Source organism: Mixophyes fleayi, chromosome 9, assembly GCF_038048845.1.
Source record: "Mixophyes fleayi isolate aMixFle1 chromosome 9, aMixFle1.hap1, whole genome shotgun sequence".
Lineage (NCBI taxonomy): Eukaryota > Metazoa > Chordata > Amphibia > Anura > Limnodynastidae > Mixophyes > Mixophyes fleayi.
In genome coordinates, this window is record NC_134410.1 from 42,579,554 (window position 1) to 42,594,014 (window position 14,461).

At 42.3% G+C, this 14,461-nt stretch overlaps 1 long non-coding RNA gene across 1 annotated transcript in view; it reads right to left on the bottom strand.

Annotated features, from left to right (window-relative positions):
- LOC142101567 (uncharacterized) overlaps positions 1 to 13,523 on the bottom strand; it is a 249,174-nt gene extending 235,651 nt beyond the window's left edge. The window contains exons 1-2 of the long non-coding RNA XR_012679042.1: positions 13,501 to 13,523; positions 11,755 to 11,818 (exon numbers count right to left, since the gene is read on the bottom strand). This is a non-coding gene — a long non-coding RNA (uncharacterized LOC142101567). The remainder of the gene's footprint in view (positions 1 to 11,754; positions 11,819 to 13,500) is intronic.
- Positions 13,524 to 14,461: the final 938 nt, after the last annotated feature.

Here is a 14,461-nt window from a genome sequence, read left to right on the forward strand (position 1 = left end):
CCAAGAATTGCTGTGAAATCTGTACCGTGTCAAAACATTTACCCTCCTGACAATAAAACTACATAAAAAGGAAGAAGTTGTTCGCGTGTGCTTGTAAAGTAGCTGGGGACAGATGTGTGTTGATCTTGTGGGAAGCAGTGATGATATTACTGAGGCTTTATCGTACAAGCAAGGTAAGTAGATTTTTAGGACTCCCAGTGCGTCTCAGGGTCCCGGGCAGCCCACAACTCTTATCTTTCTCTCCTCATTGCTGGCTTCCTTCTATTAGGTAGGTATTGGGAGCCAGGCAAAACCGAGCTGGATTCCCTTTGCAACTGAACAGAGTTGTGCAGTTACTATTCATGCACCCTTTCTCAAATTAAATTATGGCACAGAAAGCTAAATACAATAAGCAACCATAACACTGTAATTGTTTACAGCACTGAGTCCACTTCCTATTGTGAACTCCAGCCAATTGGATCACAGTTAAGTCCTTGGTGAAATTTAATTGGCTGGTTTTCAATATAAGAAGTACATTTATAGCTTGTAATTGCTCACAGTACCAAGGCTACGTTCTAATTAGCAAGCAGCTCCCAAGAAAGGCTTCTGCATACAGTACAGCTTGGATGAATACTGTTTGCAGTGCAGTGGCACCACTAAATAAGCATGGTATATGGTAGTGCCAATAGCTGGCAGGGCCATCTCTTCCATTGGGCACAATGGGCAGGTGCCCGGGGGCCCTGCGGGCAAGGGGGCCCGTCCGAGGCAGCGCTGAAAAAAAAAATACTTACCTTGCGGTCACGCGGTCACGTCAGCTGGCGATCCAGCTCCCTCCCTGGTCCCCTCTTCCGTGCTATGCTCGCAATGTCACGCCCAACATTCACTGCAAGCACAGCACGGAGGAGCATAGAACAGAGAGACTCAGCGTGGAAAAAAGAAGGGAAGGGGACCGGACTTAAGGTAAGTTAAGGGGGCCCCTTTATATATATATATATATGTGTGTAAAAAAAGTGATTATAATCACTTTTTTTTACATACATATATATTTTTTTTACACACACACACTATATATATATATATATATATATATATATATATATATAATTATTTATATTTAGGGGCCTCAATGCACTGGTATTGCCCGGGGGCCCATAATGTAGTTAAGGCGGCCCTAAAAGCTGGAGGGGGGAAGGTGTGATAACAGAGGAACTTTGTTAATGACTTAGAGTGGACAAATCCCAAGATCCATTTAGCCAATACACCTAAAATTACTGATGGTGCAGAATTCTGGTTGTCATTTCTATTTAAGTAATTTGATGCCCACACTCCCTGGCTTTTTAAAGAGGCATTGAAATATTGTTTGTTATACCACCAAGGGGCACAGTAGCAGTGGATCACACCTGTAGAGGAGATGCTCACTTGGTAGGATGTGAGCTGATCACATAAAGCTCATGTCCTACCCTGGGACAACCTCTTTGGCCAAGTATTGCCCACTGCTGCTGACTCCACCAGCCACATCTCAATAAATATTGTGATATGGCCAGATAATTCCTACCCCTTTAAAAGATCTTGCTGGTTTATAGAGTTGAGACTGGTTTCTGAATTCTTTATCATTTTGTCCAACCCTGAATTAGGTGGTTTGTGTGCACAGGCATAATTTCAGACTCTTTGCGAGAGCTGATACTCTCAATTGTATTTTTTAGTCCCCCTACATATACAATATAACAAGAAAAAGAGAAAGAGAGACAAAAAGAGAAGGAGAATGAGAGATCACTCTTAATAAAGCTCATATAGAGCACAGGTAGTCTCAAATTACTCTGGCTGCCAGGGACCACCATCAGAAATCATGGGGCCCAGAACATATCTTAAGAAGAGGGAGACCCCTTCCACCACTCCCACCCAGACAGGAGGTAGAAACGTATTCAAAGGTGTGTTACTGGGGTTCTTGAGATTAGGTACTTTTTTTCTTGATCTGGAGGGCTCACAACCTGGCCCTCAGCATGGAGAAGGAGCAATTGTGGTCTGGAGGCCAGAGGCAGGCCAACCAGGCCAGCAGAAGACCTTACACTGTGGGATTCAAGTAGAAGAGCACAATTACACCAGGAGGAGTCAGGCTTCATATCCTAGGCAGCTAGGCAGGGACTGAACTGATTTCTTGGCTTCCCACAGGTGAAGTTATAGCCTCAGGCAGTGGGAGTCAGAGAAAAGTCTCAAGCCAGGTGAAGCAGGTGTGACGTGACACAGATAGAAACTACTGATAGAAACTTCACACCAATCGCTCTGTGCTCACACCACACCATCCTTGTCTCACATGGCCTTGAGTCTTGGCACTATTACTGTCTGGGACTTAATTAACACTGATACTGGCAGTAAATTATTATTAATATAATTTTAATATCATTTCATACTGTTGCGGGTTCTCCAAATAGTCAGGCCATCACTAGATTATGTCTGCATTTTAGCTGCAAAGGGCTTGGGAGGAGTGGTTCTGGGAAACCCATCTAAGTACATGGCCCTTTGGCACTGGCATGGAACAGCAATACCCCTCTATGCACCAGGCACCACCTGCGATGGGGCCCAGTACAACTGTACATGTTGCAACCCACTGGTAGCAAGCATGTTGGTTGCAGAGGGAATGCTGGAGAAAGGTGACCTGCCCCCAGACAGGATGGTACCATGCAACATTGACCAAAGAGACTAATCAAGGTCTTGGAATTCCCAAAAACTATCACCTGGCACCTATCATGCTCACTATTTAGGTAGAAAGCAGACTACCCAGCTAGTTCAACTTAAGCCGTGCACAAGCTCTCCTTATACTGATTTTATTTATGTTTTCATAACAAATCACTGTGTACTTCTGCAATTTCATTTGTATTGCTCCTGGCTAAAAAAAAAAAAAACAACTAATTTTTAAAACTCTAAGAGGTATATTTACTAAACTGCGGGTTTGAAAAAGTGGATATGTTACCTATAGCAACCAACCAGATTCTAGTTATCATTTATTTAGTACATTCTTCAAAATGACAGCTAGAATCTGATTAGTTGCTATAGGCAATATCTACACTTTTTTAAACCCGCAGTTTAGTAAATATACCCCCTAGTCAGTGACCGTAATAAGATAATATTTGAACTGACAAATACAGGTTTCAATGAGCTGCAAGCAAAGGTTTGAAATAGACAATAAACCTCACTCATTAAAAGATTTCTTGTTCCTTAAAATAATATGTACGAGACCCTTGATCTGCTTAAATCAAGTTATGGATCAGTAGCTGATGTACTATTTATTATTATTTTAAAATACACAACTTTTTCAGTTTTACATTTTTTTTACTTTTTTAAATAACATGATTTTACTGAATTGAATAAAGTTTACATTTAGAATTTTTGCTTTTTTTGTATAGTGTCATACTTTTCATCTGCTCCTATTCATGAGAAATGCTGAAAGCAACATGAGTTTGATAGATTGAATAATGTCAATTAGGAGTGCCCCTATTATACAATAACTCTTTTTTTTTTTCTTTATGGAGTATTACAATTGTTATCTTGGTAGCATAATAGTCATAAAGAAAAACTTTGGTCAAGACAGTCAAAGTACATAAGTTAGATTATTATAAGCAATAATACTTTGACTTTTGGACAACAATAAATGCCACTGTATTGTTTACTGGTGAAGACGGTGCTCTTCTATGCAGACTAATACCTGCCTATATGTTTAACGGAAGTATGAAAAATAAGTGTAGGTAAACCTTACATAAAAGTTATGTCACATCAATTCTAAATAACTTACATGTTAAATAGGTTTGTCTGATCTGTTTGAGTAGTATTAGTTTGCAGGATTGAGTCTATATGTGTTGCCAAAATGTTTACTCCACTTTATTATTTCTGTTCCAAAACAACTTATATTTATTTATATCAATCAATTATCTCCCATCAATAAATAATTTGATTGGTTTAAGTATGCTCACACCTGAAAATTATTTGAACAGTTAACTGCAAATAGATACGTTAAACAAATATCAAAAAGTTATACAATAACTTAAACTTAATATTTTTTTTATTTTTTTTGCTACGGTAAATATTGTGTTTAACATGTAGGGTCTGATTCATTAAGGAAAGTAGAGCAAAAAAAAAAATGAGTAACTTTGCACCTTGGCAAAACCATGTTGCATTGGAGGGGGATGTTAATTTAAAATGTGATGGAAGATTTATAGTCGGGGGAGGGCATGTCCTAGATCAACTTTAAATTGCAGTGTACAAATAAAACTATCAAGTATTTGTGTGCTATATGAAAAAACAGTCAGTATTTAACTTATGTGCAAAACAGAATACTAATTTGCACCCCTTGCATTGTAACATGTTTTTTTGCCTTACTTTCCTTAATGAATTGGGCCCGGAATCATCAAAATCTGAAGCACTAGGGGTTAAATGCGTTAAAAAATGCAACAAAAGCCTCTGAGTCATTGTCTTTTGCCCTAGGTAATTCAAGACAGGAATAAGCATTACCTGACTTCTCCTCCAGACAAGTAGACATGTTTAGAACTTCATTGGTAAATGGCTTATTTCTAGAGATGCTCAGGTTCGGTTTTCTGAAAACCGAACCCACCCGAACTTAGACTATCTGAGTAGGCTCGCGAGCCGGCTCGGTATCTACACACGTCCTCGGATCTGAATCGAGGCAAAATGTCCTTGTTGCTTTGTCGGATCTCGCGGGTTTTGGATTCCATAAGTACCTCCCTCCCCAGGAGATCCAGTGCCATTGCTCACACAGAAACAGGGGTAGCAGTGTTCTTGTCACTCTCCAGTCTCCAGTGACTTTGCTCAGTGCCATTGCCCACACAGATCAGAGGTAGCAGTGTTCTTGTCACTCTCCAGTCTCCAGTGCCATTGCTCACACAGAAACAGGGGTAGCAGTGTTCTTGTCACTCTCCAGTCTCCAGTGACTTTGCTCAGTGCCATTGCTCACACAGATCAGAGGTAGCAGTGTTCTTGTCACTCTCCAGTCTCATGTGCCATTGCTCATTAAGAAACAGGAGGGGTAGCAGTGTTCTTGTCACTCTCCAGTCTCATGTGCCATTGCTCATACAGAAACAGGAGGGGTAGCAGTGTTCTTGTCACTTGACAAAAATTGACTGGAAATGATTGGATTTTACTGTTATTGAGGCTAATAATAATGTAGGGATAAAAAAAAGAGCCAAATTATGTGATTTCAGCAAAACAAAATATGGATTTTAGAAATAAATCGGGATCCAAAACCAAAACACAAAGTTAATCCAGATCCAAAACCAAAACACAGGGGTTAGTGAACATCTCTACTTATTTCTGCCCTATGGAAGCACACATAAGAACAATTTACATTCTATTACATTGTATAGTCAGTTGGGGCTGTGAGAAATAGATGGGTGGCACTCTATTTTAATTGAGATATTATTAGGTAGGATCATCCTGGGTGACTGACAATCTGTAACTAGTAAAAATAGCAATAAGTCACTCTAATACAGGAAATGCATTTTATACTCTAGCTCCAGCTAACTGATTATTATATGATACTGGAGGAGTTCAGACAAATTAATTATGTTATTTACAGTCTTCCACTACTGGGGTAGCTGAAGTATATATCACTTGACCTGCCAGTTTTGAAGCCATTCATTTAATTATTATAGAGCCAGGAGCAAGAGCTAGATTTACTCCTGGACAGTGTTTAAAACACACTGTACAAGAAAATTGATCCATTTAAGAAGCAGTAGTTTCTCTAGTCCCTTTTACCTAAAAATATTGGAGAGCATCATTCAATTCTCTTTGGCATTTGACACATTGGATGTTGATTGGGATTCAAAAATGGATTTCCTAAACTGAGTTCATATATATCTTTTCAACAGTGAGAGGAAAGAAAAAAATGCAGCAATCACACGCTTCTGCGTTAAACAAGTGAATGCTGGCTGCAATAAGAGATATACTCTCTTTCCCATAGACATGACAGCTCTGATGGCTTTCTAAATGAATTGTGGTAATTTGTGGGGCAGTTATTGGGCTCTGTTAAGCACTTTGTCATTGCAGACATCTGTAAAGTGAAGGTCTTCGATGTCCGTTCTCTTTGGACGTATGCCCAGTTGTGCAGTTTAAGAGAAATGTAGACTTAATCCTATAATATTGTTTGCTTGATGGAAAAGTCAAACTTTTTGCCCCTGGCAGTAGACAGAGTTGTCTTTGGGAAAAAGGATAATTAAATAGATTGATCACCTACTGAGTCCTGACGCAGCAGATTATGTCTCTCAGCAAAATGTGCTGCCATCTCCGTAAGTGCTTACAACTTCCTCCAAACTCTCAGTTTCATTCTGCTGCATCCTCTTTGACTTTTAGAGCATATTAGTGTACTTATATATATTATGACAATATCAGTCATTTTACATTCATACCCAATTTCATATTTTTATCTGCTTCTGGATTATGAGAAAGCTAAGTAACACACATATAAATTTAACATAAATATATAGGCATAACGTGTCTCAACCAAAATTCTATGTTGCTAGGGACATTTTGTCAGTGGGGATTTGTAGCTAACCTGTTTTTTTAAGGCTGATGTTTAACCCTTTGCTGCCATATGACAATTATCAACCTGTGAGATAATCTGCATTATAGTCAGTGTGAAAATGGATGAAAATTCTATTTTCTGGATACACTTCCAAATTTATTCTTATCCTCAGAGTGGAGTAGAACTAATTCTAACTAGATTGCTAATTAATACATTGCATATTACTGTGTATAATAATATGCAACAATGTATGATTAATTTAATGTATTGTCACATACCATAATTTTTCTTTGCGGTTGCAGTAAATAAATTGCAGCTCTCCTCATAGATTTGGTCGTTGTGAGCTCCTACCTGCGTGTTCACACAACTCCTCACATCTTTTTAGGTACCCTCGTGTCTCTCTAACTCTTCTATGGCAAATCCTGTGACATACAGCTATGCATGCAGATTAATGCTTGATGAAGTTGAGTGCCATGTCATTTTAAACTGCCTAGATTTCTTGCCTCATTGTCTGGACAACTGAGTCGCAATATTGTAATCTATTAATTATAATATTAAGATTTATCTGTTATTGGCCCAGTTTGCCATTTGACTACCCTTATATCCTTGACCTTGGCTTGTTCATTGACTGATCCTTTGCTACGAGCCCGAATTTTGGTTTCTCAGAATATGATTCTGTGTCATTTGTTCTGAGAACATTACTGCCTAGATCTGTTTCTAGACAGCAGCTCATTAGTGTGGATAGACAAGAGACATATTTAGGCAAAGTCCAACACTTCCTTGTGCTGTCCAAGGTGAAAACTCAGCCTGCCTTGTTGTTTCAGGACCTGAGAGAATGGAGCTAAATAAAACCAAATTAGGAAATTCCTACATGGTCTTTCTAATGGTATGAACATGGTACAGGCTTACTACAAGCAATGTCGCTTTAAGCACTATTTCTGTTCTTGCAACAGCCATCACCATTTCTGTACAACCTATCTTTACCCTGACTACCCTCTGCCAACTCATTATTGTGGCAACCCTCAGGATTGTAGGGGTTTCTAAATTAGTGTGCTATTTATTTTTCTCTTCTGCCTGGGAATCTTGTCTCTGAGCATACCAAAGCGACATATATTAGCTCCTTACTTTCGGGCAAAGATCTTATCATCATCATCATTAACATTTATTTATATAGCGCCAGCAAATTCCGTAGCACTTAATTGGGAAGCTCCTCTGTGGAAGAGAGGTGATCCTCTTTTACACAATGCAACAGCCTTTATCTCTGCCTTTTGGGAAGTTTTTAATGAGCCCACTTTGAGCCTGTCTGCAAACCTTATACTTCTTCTTCAGAATACTATGACCATAGGTCAGTATTTTTTTTAGTTCTCTTCCCTGGTTTCTGAACTTGAGTGGAATAATAAAGCACTGGTAGCTGCACTGTTAGCTACCCCTTTCCTACTGAATCTCATACTGAAAATGATGCTATAATAATGCTCAGACAGCATAGTCAGGAATAAGACTATGCCAGGAGATTTTTTGTCTACTCAAGTCCCTCCCAATTTTCATAAACACTTAGCTCCTCCTTTAGTAAATCATATGGTGGCGAGACAATTTCATTTTTCTGAAGAAAAGTGCTCTTGTAGATGATCCAATCTGGCATCTGCCCCTCCTCTTCACAGAAACTGCCTTGACCAAAGTCACCAATGATCTTCTAATTTTTCCTCCTGGACTGCAGTCTTTGACACTATGGATCACCCACTTCTACACCACATTCTTCACACCATTGGCCTTTCTGTCACTGTCCTTTCATGGTTCACCTCCTACCTGTCCAATCGCTCCTTCACTGTTTCTACCTTTGGTTCCTCCTTCTACCAACCATCCTTCCCGTAGGGGTACCACAGGGCTTTGCCCTTGGGCCTCTGCTTTTTTCTCTGTACACCTCCTCCCTGGGTGAACTCATCAATTCCTTCGGCCTCCAGTACCACCTCTATGCAGACAACACTCATCTCTGCCTCTCATCTCCTAAGCTCTCGCCTTCCCTCCTCTCTCGAATGTCCAATTGCCTCTCCTCCATCTTCTCGTGGATGTCCTTATGCTTTTTCAAACTTAACATGGCCAAAACTGAACTCATTGTCTTCCCTTCATCAAAGTCTCTTTCCCTCCCGACCTCTCAATCACTCAACACTATCTCCTCTGTTCCCCAACTCCACTGCCTGGGAGTCATTCTTGACTCTTCTCTCTCGTTCGCCCCTCACATTCAATCTCTTGCCCAATTCTGTCACTTCCAGCTCTTCAACATCACCCGTATCAGACCCTTCCTCTCCCAGGATGCCACCAAAACACTTATCCACTCACTGATCATTTCTTGTCTTGACTACTGCAACCTTCTCCTTATTGGCCTACCTCGCTCTGATCTCGCTCCTCTTCAATCTACGCTTAATGCTGCAGCTACACTGGCTCCCCTTCCCCTACTGAATCCTCTTCAATCTCCTCACTTTAATGTACAAGGCCCTCTTCAACTCCACTGCTCCTTACATCGTCTTCTCATCTCCAAACATACTCCCTCCCGCACTCTCCGGTTGGCAAATGACCATCGCCTTTCCTCTGCTCTAGTAATCACATCTTACTCCAATATCCAAAATTTCTCCTATGGTGCCTCCCACCACTGGAATGAACTCCCTTGTTCTATCAGATTATCCCCTAGTCTGTATAGCTTTAAATGGTCATTGAAAACCCACCTGTTTAGAAAAGTCTACCAGCCACCCTCTTTCATCCTCCATCTCTCCCACTCCTGTTTCTTGGCCTTAGATCCCCTTACATTGCCTTACATTGAATAACCGCCATGTGTCAACTGTTTGCCCCTTTCCGTTTAGATTGTAAGCTTTAGTGATCAGGGCCCTCTTCTCTCCAGTTCTCATTACCTATAAGTTTTGCAGTTACACTGCGCGACTCCTCCTTGGGCTCTCTGCCCATTGACTCCACTCCTCCATTTTCTTTGCACCTCTTTTGGTGTATCTAAACCTGTTAGATGTGCCCATGTTAATAGACACAGGTTTTGCTGTGTGCTGAATATACTCTTTGCACCCCAGTAGCTGTGTTGAGAGTTGTAGTGTTATTTGTTTACTGTATTGTACTGTCTTGTTGTTTTCCCTCTGTACAGAGCTGTGGACCTCATGTGGCACCCTATAAATAAAGGTTAATAATAATAATACTAATACTACTACTACTACTACTAATAATAATAATAATAATCACTAAGAATACATCATGTTGAGAACATATGAGTATAAGTCAAATGGGTGGAAGTTAATCAATGGCTGTAGCAAAAGCCTTCCACCAATGTTTCAAAGTCTTTGCAAATTTGTCCATTAAACATCTATGAATATATATTAACTTGTTATAGGGCAGACTACCAATGATGGTAAATAAAAAGATATAAATTGCAATGGAGCAATGGGGAATGAAAATACTCAAGCATTTAGCACAACAGGAAGAGCCATAAAGGAAACAGGAAGCAAGATGGCTACCAACGAAGCTACAATGGGCATCTGGGATGAGGATAAAATTTATGGACAAGGTGGCAGCCTCCGGTGGTTAAAAAAGGATTAAGGTAAAACTAAATATTGTAAAATTATTCCATCTTCCCAACAACATCCCTTCCATGTGCCGATACAAGGTAGTAAGAGGTGTAAGCGGAGAATCTGAGACAGGTCTGGGAACAGTCCAAGGTTCGTGGGTCTGTAACAAGCAGAGTAAACAGGGGCAGGCTAAAGGTCGGGGCAGGCAGCTGGCAAGAAGAATCTGAATTGCAGGCAAAGAACAGGGGCTGTCAGCAAAGTAGCAAGGTCCAGTAATAAGCTGGAGTCGCAAAAAAAAAAAGTCAAATTAAAGGATAGCAGGAAACTAGGAGCCGGTCATAAAACAACACAGAACCTATAACCGGCTAGGATGCTATGCCCTTCCTGCCTTAAATGATTCTATTGACCAATCCAGAAGCAGGGCTGAACCCTGCAGCAATTAGTCCCCAGGAGACTACTAATTAATTAGTAGTCTGACGCGTGTCCCCCTACTATAGTGCCACCCACCCCGGCTGGTTTGCCTAGTGCAGGCTGCATGGAAATCGTGGGGACCCCACGCAAATTTTTTCCTGATTTTCACACAACCAGCAGTAGACTGGCAGCGCTAGAGTTAACAGTGCTTAGACAGGGGGGTTCCCACCCTTTTTTTTTTTTAAAAAAAAAACATTCATTAGATTTTAATATTATACTGCCAGCAAGCAGTGTAACAGTTGCAAAATCGCAGCTTCATACATTTGGCGACTTATATAGCTAGATGGGAAAAAGTTGGGACCACGATTCGTACAGATTTTGAGAATGTCGATTTTAAAAGAAACTCAACTCTGGCGATTTTACATCAAATCGCCGTTTAATACATCGGCGAGTTTCAACTCGCCCTAGAAAATCACTGGAAATGCAAGATCGCAGCTTGATGTATTTACCCCCTGGAATAACTTAGATTGTGTATACAGTAAATGCTCCACCACTAGTATTGCAGAGTCCATGGAGTGGTCACCCCAGCACAATCATTTTACCATAACACCACTTAAACAAGATTATGCTACAGGTTAGTACAGACAGGCAGGAACAAAAAAGATTCTCTACTCATAGAAACTGGACAAGAATAATGCTCTGGCAACAAATTTGATGTCAGGAAGTCTTGGATCTGGACAAAGACCGTAAAAGTCACTTCTTTCAATGCCAATGACCCTGTCAAGTACTGGAAAGAATATAAGTGGTCAGAAGACTTGTATCCTGCTTCCCTGACACAGAGGCCCTGTCCTGCTTCATGATGTGATTAACATATTAAACACATTACAAAATAGGCACAATGCAACGTCTTCCGCATGGGAAAGAACATTGATTAAATTCACAGATGTATAAATATTTCCATTCCTTGACATACTGTACAATAATTAGCAGTATGCTGTTACTAAAACTCCAATAAACGTAGCACACAGCTATATGTAAAGGAGAGTCCATCCACAAATTTAAGTTCTTAAAACTATTTTAGAAAAGGGTGCAGTAAGCGCTGTGACAGAATCAGGGCCTGATTAAGGGTTCTGGCCGCCCTAGGCTAATAAGGCCGCAGCGCCCCCCCCCCCCCCCCCTCCTCCGAATATATAGGTGTATAGGAACACTCCTGAATATGAATGTTCAGGTGTATTCTCCAGCATTCAAATTTAGACAGATTGTGCCATTGTCTCTTACCTGTTCTTGCTCTTCTCTCTTGCAACTTTGTTATCCTCTCGCTGGCTTCTGGAAAGTTGGCGTCCTGTTTTGAAAATGCAAAAATGTATTATAATGCAAACCCTGAATGATTAGGCCCTTTAGTTAAAACAAAACACTCCATTATGGCCAGCTAAAAGTACCCCATTGGACAGGCATATATAAGCAATATCTGAATATTTGTTGTCAATCAAATACAAACCTCTACCAGCCCCATCTCACTAATATTTAGTATTCTAGTGATTGCTGAGACCACCCATGTGACCACCACACAATCATGAGATTCTGCCCCCCAAAGCTGCTGTATTTTTTAAACACCCCCTGCAGCCATTTTCCTTAACCACAACCCCCCCACAGCCATTTTCCTTAACCCCTGCTGCAGCCATTTTCTTTACCTCCCATCCTGCATCCATCCCCCTTGCAGCTATTTTCCTTACCTCCACTCTGCTAGCTAGCTATCCCCCCCGTCACATCAAAACTCCCCCAGTCACATATATCAGCCCCCCTCCTCTGCCCTCCTTCATACATATCAACCTCTCTCCCTCCCTATAGATTTTCATGGCAGCCCCCCCCTCCCACCCTATAGATTTGTATGACAGCCCCCCTCTCCCTCCCTATACATATGCATGACAGTCCCCCCTCTCCCTCCCTATAGATATGCAGGGTAGTCCCCCCCCCCCTCCCTATAGATATGCAGGGTAGTTCCCCCCCCTCTCTATAGATATGCAGTGTAGTTCCCCCCCTCCCTATAGATATGCAGGGTAGTTCCCCCCCTCCTTATAGATATGCAGGGTAGTTCCCCCCTTCCTATAGATATGCAGGGCAGTTACCCCTCCCTATAGATATGCAGGGCAGTTCTCCCCCTCCCTATAGATATGCAGGGCAGTTCCCCCCCTCCCTATAGATATGCAGGGCAGTTCCCCCCCTTCCTATAGATATGCAGGGCAGTTCCCTCCCCCCTCCCTATAGATATGCAGGGCAGTTCCCCCCCCCTATAGATATGCAGGGCAGTTCCCCCCCCCTCCCTATAGATATGCAGGGCAGTTCCCCCCCCCTCTCTATAGATATGCAGGGCAGTTCCCCCCCCCCTCCTTATAGATATGCAGGGCAGTTCCCCCCCTCCCAATAGATATGCAGGGCAGTTCCCCCCCCTCCCTATAGATATGCAGGGCAGTTCCCCCCCTCCCTATAGATATGCAGGGCAGTTCCCCCCCCTCTCTATAGATATGCAGGGCAGTTCCCCCCCTCCCTATAGATATGCAGGGCAGTTCCCCCCCTCCCTATAGATATGCAGGGCAGTTCCCCCCCTCCCTATAGATATGCAGGGCAGTTCCCCCCCTCCCTATAGATATGCAGGGCAGTTCCCCCCCTCCCTATAGATATGCAGGGCAGTTCCCCCCCTCCCTATAGATATGCAGGGCAGTTCCCCCCCTCTCTATAGATATGCAGGGCAGTTCCCCCCTCCCTATACATATGCAGGGCAGTTCCCCCCCTCCCTATAGATATGCAGGGCAGTTCCCCCCCCTCCCTATAGATATGCAGGGCAGTTCCCCCCCTCCCTATAGATATGCAGGGCAGTTCCCCCCCCTCCCTATAGATATGCAGGGCAGTTCCCCCCCTCCCTATAGATATGCAGGGCAGTTCCCCCCCCCCTCCCTATAGATATGCAGAGGGCAGTTCCCCCCCCCCTCCCTATAGATATGCAGGGCAGTTCCCCCCTTCAATTACCTGTAGTTGTGCCAGCGTCGCTCCTCTCCTCAGATCAGCAGATAGGAAGTGAAGACGTCCTGCTTCCTGTCTGCTGCACAGCAACAGGCAGCCTGGCGATTGGCTGTGTGTTGCTAACCACTGACCACCATTGCTTTTGATTGTCGAGCCCTCCACCCCACCGCGGCGACCCCCCCTCCCCCACCCCGAAAAAAATAATGAATGAAGAAAAAAAAAAAAATTACAAAAAAAAAAAAATTTAATTTTTTTTTATTTTTTTTTTTAAATACCCACAGGGCAGCGCCCCCCGGGACCCAGTGCCCCAGGCTGCAGCCTGGTCAGCCTAGTGGTTGATCAGGCCCTGGACAGAATCAAGGGTGAAGTGTATTGTAATAGGTATGTTTCACCTAGATTTCTAACATACTGCTTTTAAAACCCCAGGAGAATGTGAGTTTGTAGTAGCTGTGAGCTGCTGCAAGACTAAAGGTTTGTGGAAAAGCCGCAAAGGGTCCTGGGGTTTATAGATGGAAAGAGTAGGGTGGGTTCCATCCATTAGGCCTGTAGCTGGGTCTTTCAGGTGACCTGCTAACCTGCTTTAAAATTATAATGTGCACTTGAGCAGTGCAGGTAAAAAGCTGCTTCTCAGCACAGTCTCTCTCTCTGCCTGGGGGCTGAGGTTATTTGTACTAAAATTCCTGGACTTCTGTGACATCATTGCTGCTGTTTATCTCCATCTATCCCAGGAGATGGTATCTGATCCCCTCACACAGTCACAGAGCGTTTCTGTCATATTAAATGAGACGACAGTAAAGGGGCATTAGATCTTTATTACGTGTATCACTTCTGTATATTTTCATTTTTTCATTCTTGTTATTGGTACCCATAAAAAATCTCCTTCATTGCAGCTAAATGTTTGATTGCAGCTCACTGGAAAAATACTGCCCCCCCCCCCCTCGCTCTCAGCTACCATTAGCGAAATTTG